The following is a 14,268-nucleotide window of genomic DNA, read 5'->3' on the forward strand; positions in this document are numbered from 1 at the left end:
GAGTTCTTAACTCCCCGTTGGTATTTCCTGTCTGGACCGTAAATCTGCTCCCATATCACGGGCATCCAGGGATATAACTGACCTGAGTGACAGGAGCTTACCCTGGGCCCTAAGGAGAATCCGGCGTGTCAGAAATACAGCTGACAAGAGCGTGGGTCTCCTTGAAGATTTATGTAAGAGGCTACCGCTGTATTGTCCACCCGCACCAAGACATGGCAGCCTCAGGAGGAGGTATTTCAGGGCCAGAAATACAGCCATCAACCCGAGACAGAGACTGTGACAACCGAGCTGATGACCCTCCTATCCCCTTAAGCTGGACTGACCACTTAAGGCCGCTACCCGCCCATCAGGGAGGCGTCTGTCGATTAGCAGTCTGCGACAACAAGGCGCACCTAGAGTGGGACCCAAGGCAGAAAACCGGGGTCTGAACCACATAGGAAGGGAGCGAAGCCTGAGGCGTAACCCTATTTAGCCCAGGGTTTTGGCCCTTGGAAGAAATCCCTGGCTTTTGGCCACAACAAAAATGGTCTCATGAGCAGAAGGTCCAGAGGGATCACCGTGGACGCGTTAAGCCCTGAGACCTGGAAACCGTTGGTACTGATAACAGTGCAACCTTGACCTAGCCTGACTTTGCTCAGGGTGATCTGAATGGACTCAATCCTAGCAGGAGACAGTTGTGCCCGCATTGAGATTGAACTCCATACGATGCCCCGATAGACAGTGTTCTGAGTGGGAGAGAGGATGCTTTTCTTGGTGTTGAGCCTCAACCCCAGAGAAACAGATGAGCTAAGGCGATGTCCCTGTGCTGAACTGCCAGTTCCTGGAACTGCGCTAGGATCAGCCAGTCGTCTACGTAATTCAGAATGCAGATGCCCGGAGTTGCAAGGAGCCAGCTACATCATGCATTGTGAATGTGCGGGTAAAAAGGGCTAGGCTGAGTGAAAGAACCTGACCCTGGAAGACTTAGCCACCGGAAGTGAACCTCAGGAACTTTCCATGTTGTGGCAGAACTTCTAAATGAAGTATAGAAGTCGTCATAAGATCGATGGTGACCAGCCAAGCGAGTTGTAGGGCTTGAGACACGACCGTCTTGACAGGCATCATCTTGGACTTGAACACCCACGGGTAGTTCAAGCTTTAAGATCTAAGCCAGACGCCACCCCTCACCCTCCATGGGAAGCGGGAAGTATTTAGTGTAATAACCTAACTCTCTCTCTGGAAGGGGAACACATACCATGGCCCCTTTAACCAGGAGATTGAGTTTTTTTTTGTTTTTACAAAAAGAAATCCGGTTACTGGTAGTGAGAACACGCCGTTGAAACACGGAAAAGCAGCGAGAGAATTAAATCCTGATGCCCTTATAAGACCCACAGAAAAGAATATATCCGGCAGAAGTTTCCACGCTGCCAGGATCTCTGAGATGGGTATTATATTTTAACACTTCCTGTTGAGGGGTTGTCGGGTGTTTAGCGTCCTGAATAAAATGCAGGAACAGCGAAAACACCCGATTTTGACGAAGCCTCTGCAACCCGAAACACCAAGAGGTGGCGGGAATGGAGGGGCTTCGAGGGGTACCGGGAGGGGTGAAGTGAAGCAGCGCCCCGTCCCGAGGGAGCTACCCCTAATCTAGGCGCAAGACCGTCAGGGTTTTCTCTTACTAGAATTTATAGTCCTGAGGTCTTGCTTGGGGGCTGGCGAGGGCGCGAGACTGTCCCCAATCTCTGGGAGGAGGAGCACGACTCGCCACGCTTTGCTTTTGAGCCTCCCTTCAGTCAGGACCGAGGTGGGTCTGAGGCTTGCTTGTCAAGCGCAGAACCCACACTCAGGTCGTCCAGGAGGTCAGCCTGGTACGCCTGAAAAACAGCATAGTGTGCAGAGCAGCACCAGCCTGACCTGCTGCTTGATAAGCCCTTCCCACTAAAGTGGAGGTTGTCCTACAAGGCTTTGAGGGGAGAGAGGGCTTCTAAGTGACGATGCCGAGTCCGGCAGAGATAGCCCTCAAGCGTCTCTTCGACCGGCGGCATCACTGAATACCCCGTGCCTCAGCACCCACGATAGTCGAATATAATGACGTCGAGGGTATGTGAACACGGAAGAATATATATATATATATATATATATATATATATATATATATATATATATATATATATATATATATTTTGTTTGTTTTTTAGGGGTTCTCCATGAGAGAAAAAGCTCTTCATGGAGGTTATCAAAGAAAGGAAGGGACCCATGAGGCGTTCCCTTTCTTAGACTGGAAGATAAAATCTATCCCCTAATTTGGAGCGTTTGGGGTCTCTTTTCGCGTGGCCAGTCCAATCTGGCAACCACACGAGTAACAACATCGAGCAATTCCTCCGTATATTTTTTTTATCGCGGACGGAAAGCTCGGAGGCGGGAAGAGAATTGCGATCCACCTCATGATCCGAAGAAGCGTCGGACGCAGCTCGAGATCATGTGAAGGACCAGCTGGGTTTGGGGAGAGAGTGAGAAAGGGATCAACCCGTCTCTTGCTCCTCAGCCAAATCCATGCACGAGCCCCACGAACGATCTTTTACGTGAGTGCTGACTCCGAAGCAAGCGAGGCGAGCATGACGCACTCTGCCTGTTAAAGCAAATCGCAGTGCTCGCACCCGCCCTGCTGCAACGCTGAGCAGCGTGCTCTTGCCCCCAAACAAACAGCAAAAACTGATGTGTGCCGTCTTCAGATATAGAGCTAGAAGAGAGGAACACGCACCGTTTGCTTTCAGTCATTCTCTCTTTTTTTTTTTTAAATATATATATAATATTTTCTAAACAGAAGAGAAAAATAGAACAACATTCACTGCACACTGCCTAACTGATTCTATCTCCTAACAGAGGAAAGAAAGTTTTGACAGGGTGTGTGAAACACACAGAAACAGAATCGCTCTGAAAAAAGAGTTTCTGACGACACCTGGTGACGTATCCATTTATAGCCTGGCCTCAGGTGCATCTAATGATTACATCAACCGAGGCTATAAATTCCGGTCAATGTTCACTGACGTGTTCCACACATTATTTCAGCTCGGCTCACAGCGAAAGCTGTTCCCCGTAGCGCTTAGCAGCGCAACATCAAAGTGAAGCCTTTTGTAAAGGGAACACTCGGTTTTGGCCTCAGCATCTCATTTAAACCTCAGTGTTAATGCCCACTGTTATGATTGGCTTAAATCGTGCAACCCCTCAAATACAGCCATATTTGAAATTCAATCAGAAGAGAATGAATAAGCTTCACATTATAATTTATAAAACTACTTTTCAGGGTTAACACAACATATACCCAACACATATCATCTGAATTTATCAAACTGTTCACTTAAGCACAGCAACTGTAAAGCAGTCATGACTTTTGAAACATTAGTAAATTAAACTGTTTACACATGGGTCCTATATTATTTAACTGCCCCATCTTTCAATGACAGTTCCTTTGCAAAGCTTGAAAGCTTGAATATTGTGACTGGTTCACAAGTAATCCATGCTGACCTGAGCCGAAAACACAGAATTCACGCTGAAATGTTCTGAATATGCAAATGTAATACAATCCATGGTGATGTTGGGTCCTTCAACAGGCCAAAGCAGGGCTGCTGGTCTTCACAGGAGTGACATATCAACATCTTCTGTGTTTGTTTACACACAGAACGGCATGTGTTTTTATTATGAAAATTACGAAAATCGATCCAGTAGTTGGATTCACAGCTAATTGATAGCAACACAATATCACACCCTCATTTACCTTCACAGTTCCAGTATGAGTTGACTTGTTGCTCACATTTGTAGAACAGAAATAGGTGCTGTCTATCACTGAAGGTCTTTGGAGACCTGGTTTAATGTGATTAAAGTTACTGCTGGATTTTCAGGCTGCTGGAGTCTTGCCTAATGGCCACAGTGCTCACTTTGGAAGCTGTCAGTATTATTGATAATCAGATGGCAAGCCACCAAAATAGCCATCAACCAACAACCGGGAATTCAAAACCCCTTCCGGCTTACAGTCAGTCATACCTCTACCTCTCTGTTAGGACATTATCATCATGAATAGTTTGCTGTCGGGCTCCTGAGGTTCTAACATTTATACAAATTCTAAAAGTAAAATTGGAACTCTGGAGAACCATCAGTTTCACTGGCAAAATAATATAATTTGATGATGTAATATAATAATTTGTATAGTAATATAATTTGGATGGATTTATCAACTTCATCACGTTTTCTTGTGTACATTCAGAAAACTGAGAAAAATGGTAATTCAAATGCTGAAGTGACCAAACAATAGGAAATATTTTTTTCTTGTAACATCATTCAAAACCCATTTGATATGGTACTCCTGTTACGGTACTCCTGTTGTTATTACACCGATCTCAGTGTGACAGGGAAGTGGCGAGAAAGTCAGGAGGGGCAGGTATGTTTCCCCACTGCCATTCTGAAACTGTGTGTGACAGAGCGCCGGCTGATGAGAACGAGACCTTAAGCACAAAATTTGGTGGTTGTGTGACACCCTCTGACAAAATCAAGTTGTTCTGAACTGGCTCGTGAGATGCTGACTTTAATATACTGAAATAAGAATAATTTTAGACCCTTTCGTTTAGGGGTGCATCGATTGATCGGCCACCAATCTAAATAGGCCAATCTTCATCTTAAGTCTGTGATCGGCGATCGAGCTTAAAATGAGGGCCGATCTTTTTTGCAGCACGCAGGGAATCACACATACACTGCTACTCTAATGATTAAGCACTTTCTCAGCCCTTGATGTATGACAGTGTGGCCTAAGGAGGGTGAAATGTTGGCAATTCAAGGTATTCACAAATTTCATTATGCTAGTAATTCTGACTCGCTGCACTGTGAGCACATTGAGGATAAAGAGATGCAAAATTCCCGTTTTTCCTGGGAGTCTCTGGTATTTCACACCCATCTCCCGACCCCCTCCTGTTGTGTTATTTCTCCCGGGACACTCCCGTAATTTGTATGGCCCAAACCTCATTATATGAATAACCACATCAATATATTATTCCAAGGTTGTCCAGTTGCCAGATCTTGTATAAAATGCATCATACTCACACATCACACAAATCAACCTATTTGTGACCTCAACCTGGCAACCTACAAACCAGTTGTTGTGTTGATATATGCGCAGGTATTAGACGAGGGAAGTAATTTGGCATACCAGGCATTTTCCTGATGGGCCGACGCAATTTGGGGCCGATCAGAGGCGGACTAGCCATCGGGAGAACCGAGCAGGCCGGTGGGTCGGCCGCAAAATGGGCCGAATGTGCCTCAATAAGCTAAAATGAGCCCCCGCGTTATGCAAAACGGACCACAAAATGGCACCACGATATGCAGAAAAGGACAGCGAACACTCCCCCCGCTCAACTTTTGGGCCAGTTGCTATGTAAAATTCCGAGCCGATTTCTCTTCCCAGTCCAGCCCCTATAGGAAGAGAAGACTTAGGTGGTGCTCCGGTGAAAAAAACAAAATATACATGTAAATTTAACAACAGCTGGACGGAAGAATTTTATTTCTTATCTCGAAACCATGTCGGCAATGCCCACTCCTTTTGCAAAGTGCAAATTCTGCCTCCCAATTTCTCATTGGCCTTTTTTCAAATCCAGAGGTATCAACACCATCAGGGAATGGAGGTTACAACAGTAACCCTGACGTTATTGATACTCATCATTATTATTCAAGTATTATTGTTGTCTTTTTGGATGAAGTGGAAATTATAGACCTGCTTTGTTCTTACAGTGCTAAAAACCCTCATGAGTTTGCATCCCTGTGAGTTATAAACTTTAGACAATGATGACAGTCAGACCACTGATTAAAAAAAAAACACTGGGTTGGTAGTGTGGTGATTCAGCCTTAATAACTCGAGATGTAAATACATTTTCAATAATTCAACAATCGGAGCAGAGCATGTAAGCGAAGCGGAGAGGTGAGACTATCCGCTCAAACACCCACTTCATGCACGTGTGCTTTGCTCAACCGCTCACAGCCCAAGGAACGCTCTGCCCCAGTGTTCTCACCAGTAAAAAAAAGTTGACTCAAATCCCGCTTCGACATGAAGAATACTTGTTTCCGGGCACGTACGCAGTGGGGTAGCTACATTGGCCTGAGCAACTGCCCCATTGCCCACATGGGCTTAGGTGCCCCTCTGGCTGAAATAGGCTATAGGCTGATATTTATTAAATTATCAAATGCTTAGTAACGTACACTTCAGAAATTATGAGACTATTTTGTTGTGTTTTATTATATAAAATCTTGCTATTTATTTTGTTATGGTTTACAACAGCTGTTAAATAATCGAGTCTACCAGACCTTCTTTATCATTTGTAATCAGTCAAATATTTCTCTGTTAGCACATATGTCATTTAAAAAATAAATTCAGTTCTAAATTACCTTTACTTACTTTAAACAAGTCATCAAAGGTGACATAGTATGAACATCCACAAGTGATAAAACATATGTGCAGTGGCGCAGAAACTCACACGCGCAAATTCATGCTTTTCAGATCCAGAGGTACGCAATCTGAAAGGTTGGGTTAGAATCCATTTTGCAGAAGAGTTTAATGAACTCATCCAAATCAGCAATCACAAACGTAGAAGGTAATACAGGCAGAGGTTGGCAACAGGTAATCAATCCAATACGGCAAACAATACAAAAGGGGTAATAATCCAAGATCGTAATTCCAATAAACGGGCAGAAGATCATAATATGAAGCAGAACGAGATAACAACAGGTAACCGCTTGGTAAGGCAGGTAATCTGGTAGTGTAGCCTTCTAGCTTACGTTTTGTTGCACTACCATGATCGCATAGCACATCCTCATGCTCTCTGGCAATGTGGTGCTTAAGATTCCAAAAGGAATATTTGCTAATTCTCACAGTCTCTACACACTCCCTTTGGATTTCCTCATTCTTAACTTTATTTACACTTAGCATTTCTGTAGGTTATAAGGTTTGCAGTTTCACTAAATCAGTGTTTGAACTCCATAACATCAGGCCTATTGCTTATTTCGTAGGTTCCCAAAACAGCATATAACGAAGTGCATTCTGTGTTGAGCAAATGGCGCTGAGCGCCCTAAGTCTTTCAGTACTGGCCCAATGAAAAGCATATCTCCCATCTTTTCTGCTTTGTGTGTTTTTCATCTGAATTTATGTTGTTGTTAGGATTTAAATAAGGCTGTGCCTGTTGGTAGTCACATTTGAAAATCTATTTTTGTGTTAGTTGCCGGCCTCCTGCACTCAAGGATCGATACTGCTTTGTCGGCAGATTCGAGCCCATGCTCTGCTCGGCTGAAGATGAATTAGTTTTTTCTATAAAAATGTGGAGCTCTGCTCTACCATTGAGCTTATTGCTGCTGTGTGAGATTCTTTACTCTTCAAATGTGGCATTTCATCCTATGTTATTACCACTGCCCTACTCCTGTGCGTTTTCTGATTTTCCCATTCTCTGTCTGTCCTGTTTTCTATAGGGGACATTTCTTATTTCAAATAGTTATTATCTGTATTAACATTTAGGGATTAAAGTTGAAGCTCCTTTTTTATTTTTGCTGGTCCACCTGCTACCAACTTCCTTTCATCATTGTTCCAAGAATCCCTTCACTTTTATTAGGATGTGAAAATTAATTACAGTACATATTTTCAAAATTGACTAGTTAGTGGATTGGCAAATGACTAATCGCTCTTAAGAAAACCCTGTAATCAAGATATGTTCTAGCATTATAAAACAGCAGGAAAACACACAGAAAACACTGTAACATGCTTAAAAAAAACTGTGAAGCAAAAGTCCAAAAATGTAAAAAATATTTGGAGTCTTAAAGCAGTTGTCTCAATTTTTATGTTGAAAGTGGTGAATTTGTTACAAAAGCTGTGCTTTGATTGCTGTAACTGTGTTGCTTTGAATGAACTTAGAGATTGAACTTCTTGAAAAGGGTTTTAGCATGCTTGCAGTCTAAATGTTACTGTTATCATGCTAAAGCACAGCATGTTAAAAACAATGTCTGAGAAATTGCGTGTATAAATTCATCCCCTTCCCCAAACTAAAGTTAAAATATAGAAGAACTCTCAACTCTCTGGTTGACCTCAATAATTGACGAGTCAGTTTTTGGAAGAATAGGCCTAATTGACTAGTAGTCGACCCATCCTGACCTATCGCTAACCTGTAGACACCAAACTCAAGATACATCCATCTGCGCATGATGTGTAAGTATATAAGTGTGTGTAATGTGTGTGTTTCAGGTGGTGCTGAAGATCTTCAAGCATTACCAGGAGGGAGGTCAGGGAAGTGAGGTGGTGCAGGGGGTGCTGCTAGGACTGGTGGTGGAGGACAGGCTGGAGATCACCAACTGCTTCCTTTTCCCTCAACACACCTAGGATGATGTTGACTTTGATGAAGGTGAGGGACTGATTTTCTTTGAAAATATAATCTGTTCTTCATATTCCCAATTATTATTGTAAGATCTGTGGCCTTTAAATTTGACTTCTTAGTAAAATTAGTCATTTTATCACTACCTCAGGTAATGCTTTCAAAATCAGTGTCGCCCAACTGACTTTCTCATAAATCTCTCTCTGAATTGTTTGGCAGTCAATCTTTGCAGTTTTGGGCTCCCTTAAGATATATTTAAATAACTGTAATAAGCAGCTTTAGGGAAAATTAAGTGATTTAGTTACTTGAAACTTAGGATTGTTTATTAATGTGAAGTGTGTAAATTCTTTGACGTTTATCATAATTTGTTTTGCAATTCTTCTTGTTAATACTAGTGACAGAGGAATTATACACTTCAGCTTTAAAGGTGAAGTGTGTAATTTCTGCAATACAAATGGCACCAAACGGATTAACAAAAATAAAGTATGTTTTCAAACAGCCTTTGCCAACACCCCTCATTCTCATCATGCCCTTTCACACTCTCTGATTCCCTATGAACAAATAGACCATACTAAATAATAGGTGATAAACGTTTAAAGTGGTAATAAACAAGACCTCTATAAGAAACACTGGACAGAAAGCGTTGCAGAGGAATCGGCTCATCTGATAACATTGCCGGGTTTAATGGCAGCTGGTGTGCGGGGGATCAAGTACATGGTAACTAGTAAGCATAACGTTTCATTTTCCAAGTATCTTACACATTTATCTGAAGCTCATCAGTAATGAGCTAACGTCTGTGGCAATATCAGAGTGTAGCTTATTTTTCGAGAAGTAACACGGCAAAAATTTTATCCAATTGAATCAAAGTCCTCCACCTTGCAAATGTTCACTCTGGTTCTACTCCATTATCTGTGTCTTTGTATTTTAGCAAGTGCATTTTGGCAAACCTAAGTTTTGTTTCCTCTGTAACATGTCTGCCATGGATGTTCAAATTCTCCCAGTTGAACAGTTTACTACAAGTAGCCATGCTTTTGATTTCTGTGAATACTATAAACATCTTCACACTGTTAGATAGTGATCATATTATTGCAAATGCAATTTACATTATTCTTCCATAAATTGTGCTTATAATCTTTCAACCATTTTTATTTTATAAGCAGCTATTTGTTGATAAAAGCATATTTCTCTCTCTGGACCTTTTTCTCATCTTTTATTTTTTCGTCTTTCTCATCGCTTTAAGTATGCAAACAAATACACATGTACACCGAGAGAGAATTGATAGATAGATATAGAGAGTGTACTACAGCAGGTGTACTTGGGACAAACATAATGTTGGAAGGAAGGGGAATACACTCCTTCAAACCTGAGAATTTAAGTTTCCTTGACTAGTAAGAAACAATCTGTTTCTGACACTGTTTTAGACATGCGTGTCTTTGCCTCACTTTTGTTATGTCCCCATGCTTGGTATCTTCACACATCTGCAGAGTCACTGTGTTATTTAACCAGGTTTGTTTGTTACCCCTTGAGTAGCTCTTGTGTAAGTGTCTTGCCCGGACACATAATGGTGATAGAAGACCACAGCAACTCTTCAGTTAAAGGAGCATCCCCTCAAGGTTTTGAACCCAGGACCTTTGTGGTACTACTAGTGGTGCACCTATCAGAACATTTTATCACCAATATTTTAACACTGTGAACGGCCGATGCTAATCCAATCACCGATATTTCTTTTAAAAGTGAACTTTGCCACACTTTTACATGTTATATGCTGCAGTGATATGATAATGCCCCACACTGTAAAGTTACATTTACATTCACTGTGAAATGCTAACATTTATTTGAATTGAAAACAGTTATAAATGGTTCTAGAGTAACTATCAAATGTCATTGTGACATACCAGGCAACCAGTGAACACTATAAGGGCATTACACACACAGCAGAGATGTGTTCAAAATAACAAAGAAATATCCATTACAAGCTCTAAAACTGCTCCAGGGAGAAATCCTTAGTATCTATGATTTATTTACCATCTTTGGTGATTTGTAGTAATGCAAATCTCAAATTATTCAGCAACAGCGTGAAGACGTAGTGCCATTTTTGAAGGAAAAACTGATGTTGTTGTTATTAGTGGTATTGCGAAAATCATAAATAAATCTGATTTAAATCAGGGTTCTCACAAATTAGAGCTGGGATGAGTGACTAATGAGAGATTGAGAGTGCGCTTGTTTGACAACAAGTGTGCGAATGTTGGAGGGAGTGAAACTAAGAGCATGCATAATCGCTCAAACTGTCTCTATCGCTCCATACACCATCTGTCACAAATCAGTATACTCAGATTTGTGTTTGCATGTTCATGTATTTTTGTCCCCTCCATGACTAACTGTACAGCGAGTCAGAACTACTACCGTAATGTCTCAAAATGGCCACATAAAAGGAATAGTTCACCAAAAAATGTAAATTCTCTCATCATTTACTCACCCTCATGCCATCCCAGATGTGTTTGACATTCTTTCTTCTGCAGAACACAAATTAAGATTTTTAGAAAAATATTTCAGCTCTGTAGGTCCATACAATACAATTGAATGGGTGCCAAAATTTTGACACTCCAAAGATCACATAAGAGCAGCATAAAAGTAATCCATAGGACTCCATTGGTTAAATCTATATCTTCTGAAGTGATATAATAGGTGTGGGTGAGAAAAAGATAAATATTTAAGTCTAGAAATGCTTCTCCCTGCCAAGTAGAAGAAGAAGAATGTGAAAGTGAAAATTAGACTGGAGACTGACTGAGCAGGGATGAGAATTTATAGATAAAAATGGACTATAATGTTGACCTGTTTCTCCATACATATCAAATCACTGGGAGGGCATAAAGGTGAGTAAATGATGAGAGCATTTAAATTTTTGGCTGAACTATTCCTTTAAGGTTCATACACATGTAATTCATACACATTTTTTAAATCAAATGTAATTCATACACATTTTTTAAATCAAACCGGCATATTCATCTGAATTACAGCATATCTGAAAGTATAAACTTGAGAATGCTTAGAGTGGCTGTAAAGTCATGCTTCGAGGGCCGAGCAAGTGTTCATTCATTAGGGTAGCAGTGTATGTGCGATTTTGTGCATGCTAATATATATTTAAAAAATTAGCCTTGAATCTAGGCACGTCGACCGATCACTGAGTACAGATTTAAGATGAAGGTCTGCTGATCTAGATTGGTGGCCAGTCCATCCCTAGTTACCACCCTTGATTGTTAACCACTAGTCTGTCACTGAATAGTTTTCTCATTAACCACAGAGTTTATATATGGGCAATTTTTATCTAACTGCAAATGGGCAAGAACCATTTATTAAGAATGTGTCATACAGCCATTTACTTAATATTTTGTGTGTGTGTTTCCATAAACTCCATAAACTCAGATAACGTTATACTATTGCATACCATATTTCTTTCCATCTGTTAACATTAGCAAATACTGTACATTTTATATAATTACTTGACAAAGAACAGTGTAGTTAATATAGTTTATAAATCTTGGTTAATGTTCATTTAAAAAAATTAGGTGGCTTGTAATAAAAAATATTATTAGTACATGTCCAAATTAACATAAATAAAATTAATAAGTGGTGAAAAAATATTGTTAACTAATTTTGTTAACTAATGTTAACTAATACAATTGTAGTGTGTAAAGTGTTATCAAACCAGTATATGTAAAATTACAACAAAGTTGCAAGCACCATCGTAAACAATTTGCATTTGAATGTGTTATAATATATCGCTTTTGCAGATAAAAGGATCCTATCATGTAAATAACAGTTTTAAAACATTTTCAAAAATACTGCAACTTTCAGAACTCAAAACTTCCTAGTCTACATAAACCAATTATTGAAACTTGGCTGTAAAAATGGCATTTTGATTCTGTTTTATTCCGTTCTTCTATTTTGTACATTTATACGTATGAACTCAAACAGGCTTAACTTATTAAACATTTATCTCCTGTCCTTGTACTTTGTCACACATTAAACTCCTCTAGAAGTTGTCTTTTGTATTTTTTCACACTATCTGGTCTGAGCTGCCAACCTCTGTTTACTACCTGCCAGCTTGTCACTGTTCACTAAGGTAGAAAACGTCATTGTCAATAGTCTCGCTAGTAAATGACGAAGTAAAATGATGTGTAATTTAACAAAAACATTTACTGAGGACTCATATTTGGAATTTACAGCCTGCAATATCACAGGTGTAGCAGTGAGATGAGCCTGCGTCATGGGAGGGAGAATGAGGCAGAGGTGCTTAATCAAAAGTGTAATGGGATGTAGGGAGCAAGGGAAGGACAATTTATTTTGGGTGTACTTTTGTGAGCTGCCAAGTGTGGTGCAGATTTGGAAGTGTGTATTTTCTGTGCCACTAGCACCACCAAACAAAAATACAAAAATAATGGTTTATTATAATTATTTTGTCCTGTATCTGCCGGTAAGACAGTCCTGTCCCAAACTCAAGCCATTAATTGAGCCAATGAATGTGTTTACATGCACAATTATACTGATTATGCTTAGTAAAAATAACCAGACAACATGTAAAGTCATGTGAAAACCTTAAACAGATTTTATTTTAAAAGACATAAGCAGCTTAAGCAAAACCAATGCCAAAGCCAATTTCGCTCTGCATGTAAACACCTTCAATGGCATTGTAGCAGCTATTTCAGTGTGCACATTTGCTCTAACCAAGAGCAATATTTAGCTGATTTGATTCAGAGTAAAACAGATTAAAAAGGGTCGATTCCTTTTAATTAATTGGCCAAAAAGTTTAATGATTTTTATAATTCTTACTTAATCATTACAAATGACTATAAACATCATGTAAAAGTCATTGAAATTCATTGGTCAAAAAAAGCACAGAAATGCTTGTTTTCATTTTGGCCCATTATAATTTTTGTTTCCTCTGGCCTGAAGTGACTTTTGTCACTCTTTTCCCTTCGCTCTATTTTTACCTAGACTTTGACCGACTCAAACAGTGAAGAAGTCTTTCAGGTGGTGCGATTAAGTCTTATCTGATGGAAGAGTGCAGGTTTGCTTTGGAAAGACTGCATTGGGTGGATGGAACTCCATAATACAAACATTCACAGAGCGTTGCGCCCAAGATAAGCTTTATCTGCGACCTTCCATTTTCAGAGTTTGAAAGAGACCATAAAATAATGTTAGATTCAGCTTTACACGTCTCATAAAGTGTTTTTATTTTTGTAGTTTTAGAAAAAGTATATGTTTTAAGATTTGTATAGACGTCATATAACCAATGCAACATCTAAGTGTCTCCAAAATCAACTTTAAATGAAATGCCAATAGTATGCCTATGCAAAATAGGACTGTAAAGGCCTTTGCACACCAAAGGTGACACTATTATGAGAGGTGAATTGCAGACAAATGGCCCTTTCACATAGAAAGCAATACAAATTATCATGTTTGCATATTCACACCTTTACAATCGGTGGAGCAAATCGACAAGCAATTTTACCCCAGTACGGTAAGTGGCTCAATACAACTGTTGTTCTGCCATTTTCCCATCAAGGATGAGAAGAAGAACTGCTTGACAAGTTTGCAATACAACTAAGACTAGCAAATGCATTCTCAAGGGAGCAGATTGAGCAAAGAAAAAGGATTTCTCTACAAGCTGCAACAGTGATGATGAGTTGTAGACACCAACACATTTTTGGTAAACAAAGGCATTTTGATTCAGAGTTCACTGCAAGTCACAGCAGTAGTATTAATATTATTAATATTTGGCGAACAAAAACACAAATAAAAAAATCTAAATGCTAATCGTGGCGAGAAATCATGGTGAAAATTGCATTTGGTGTGCAAAGACCTTAATGGTGACATCTTATGGTAATGGCATCAG

General features: G+C 40.1%; 1 pseudogene; it reads left to right on the forward strand.

The window, feature by feature from the left end:
* Nucleotides 1-4,330: 4,330 nt before the first annotated feature.
* LOC127650869 (eukaryotic translation initiation factor 3 subunit H-B-like) overlaps nucleotides 4,331-14,268 on the forward strand; it is an 88,462-nt pseudogene continuing 78,524 nt past the window's right edge.

This window comes from Xyrauchen texanus, chromosome 10 (assembly GCF_025860055.1).
Source record: "Xyrauchen texanus isolate HMW12.3.18 chromosome 10, RBS_HiC_50CHRs, whole genome shotgun sequence".
Taxonomy (NCBI): domain Eukaryota; kingdom Metazoa; phylum Chordata; class Actinopteri; order Cypriniformes; family Catostomidae; genus Xyrauchen; species Xyrauchen texanus.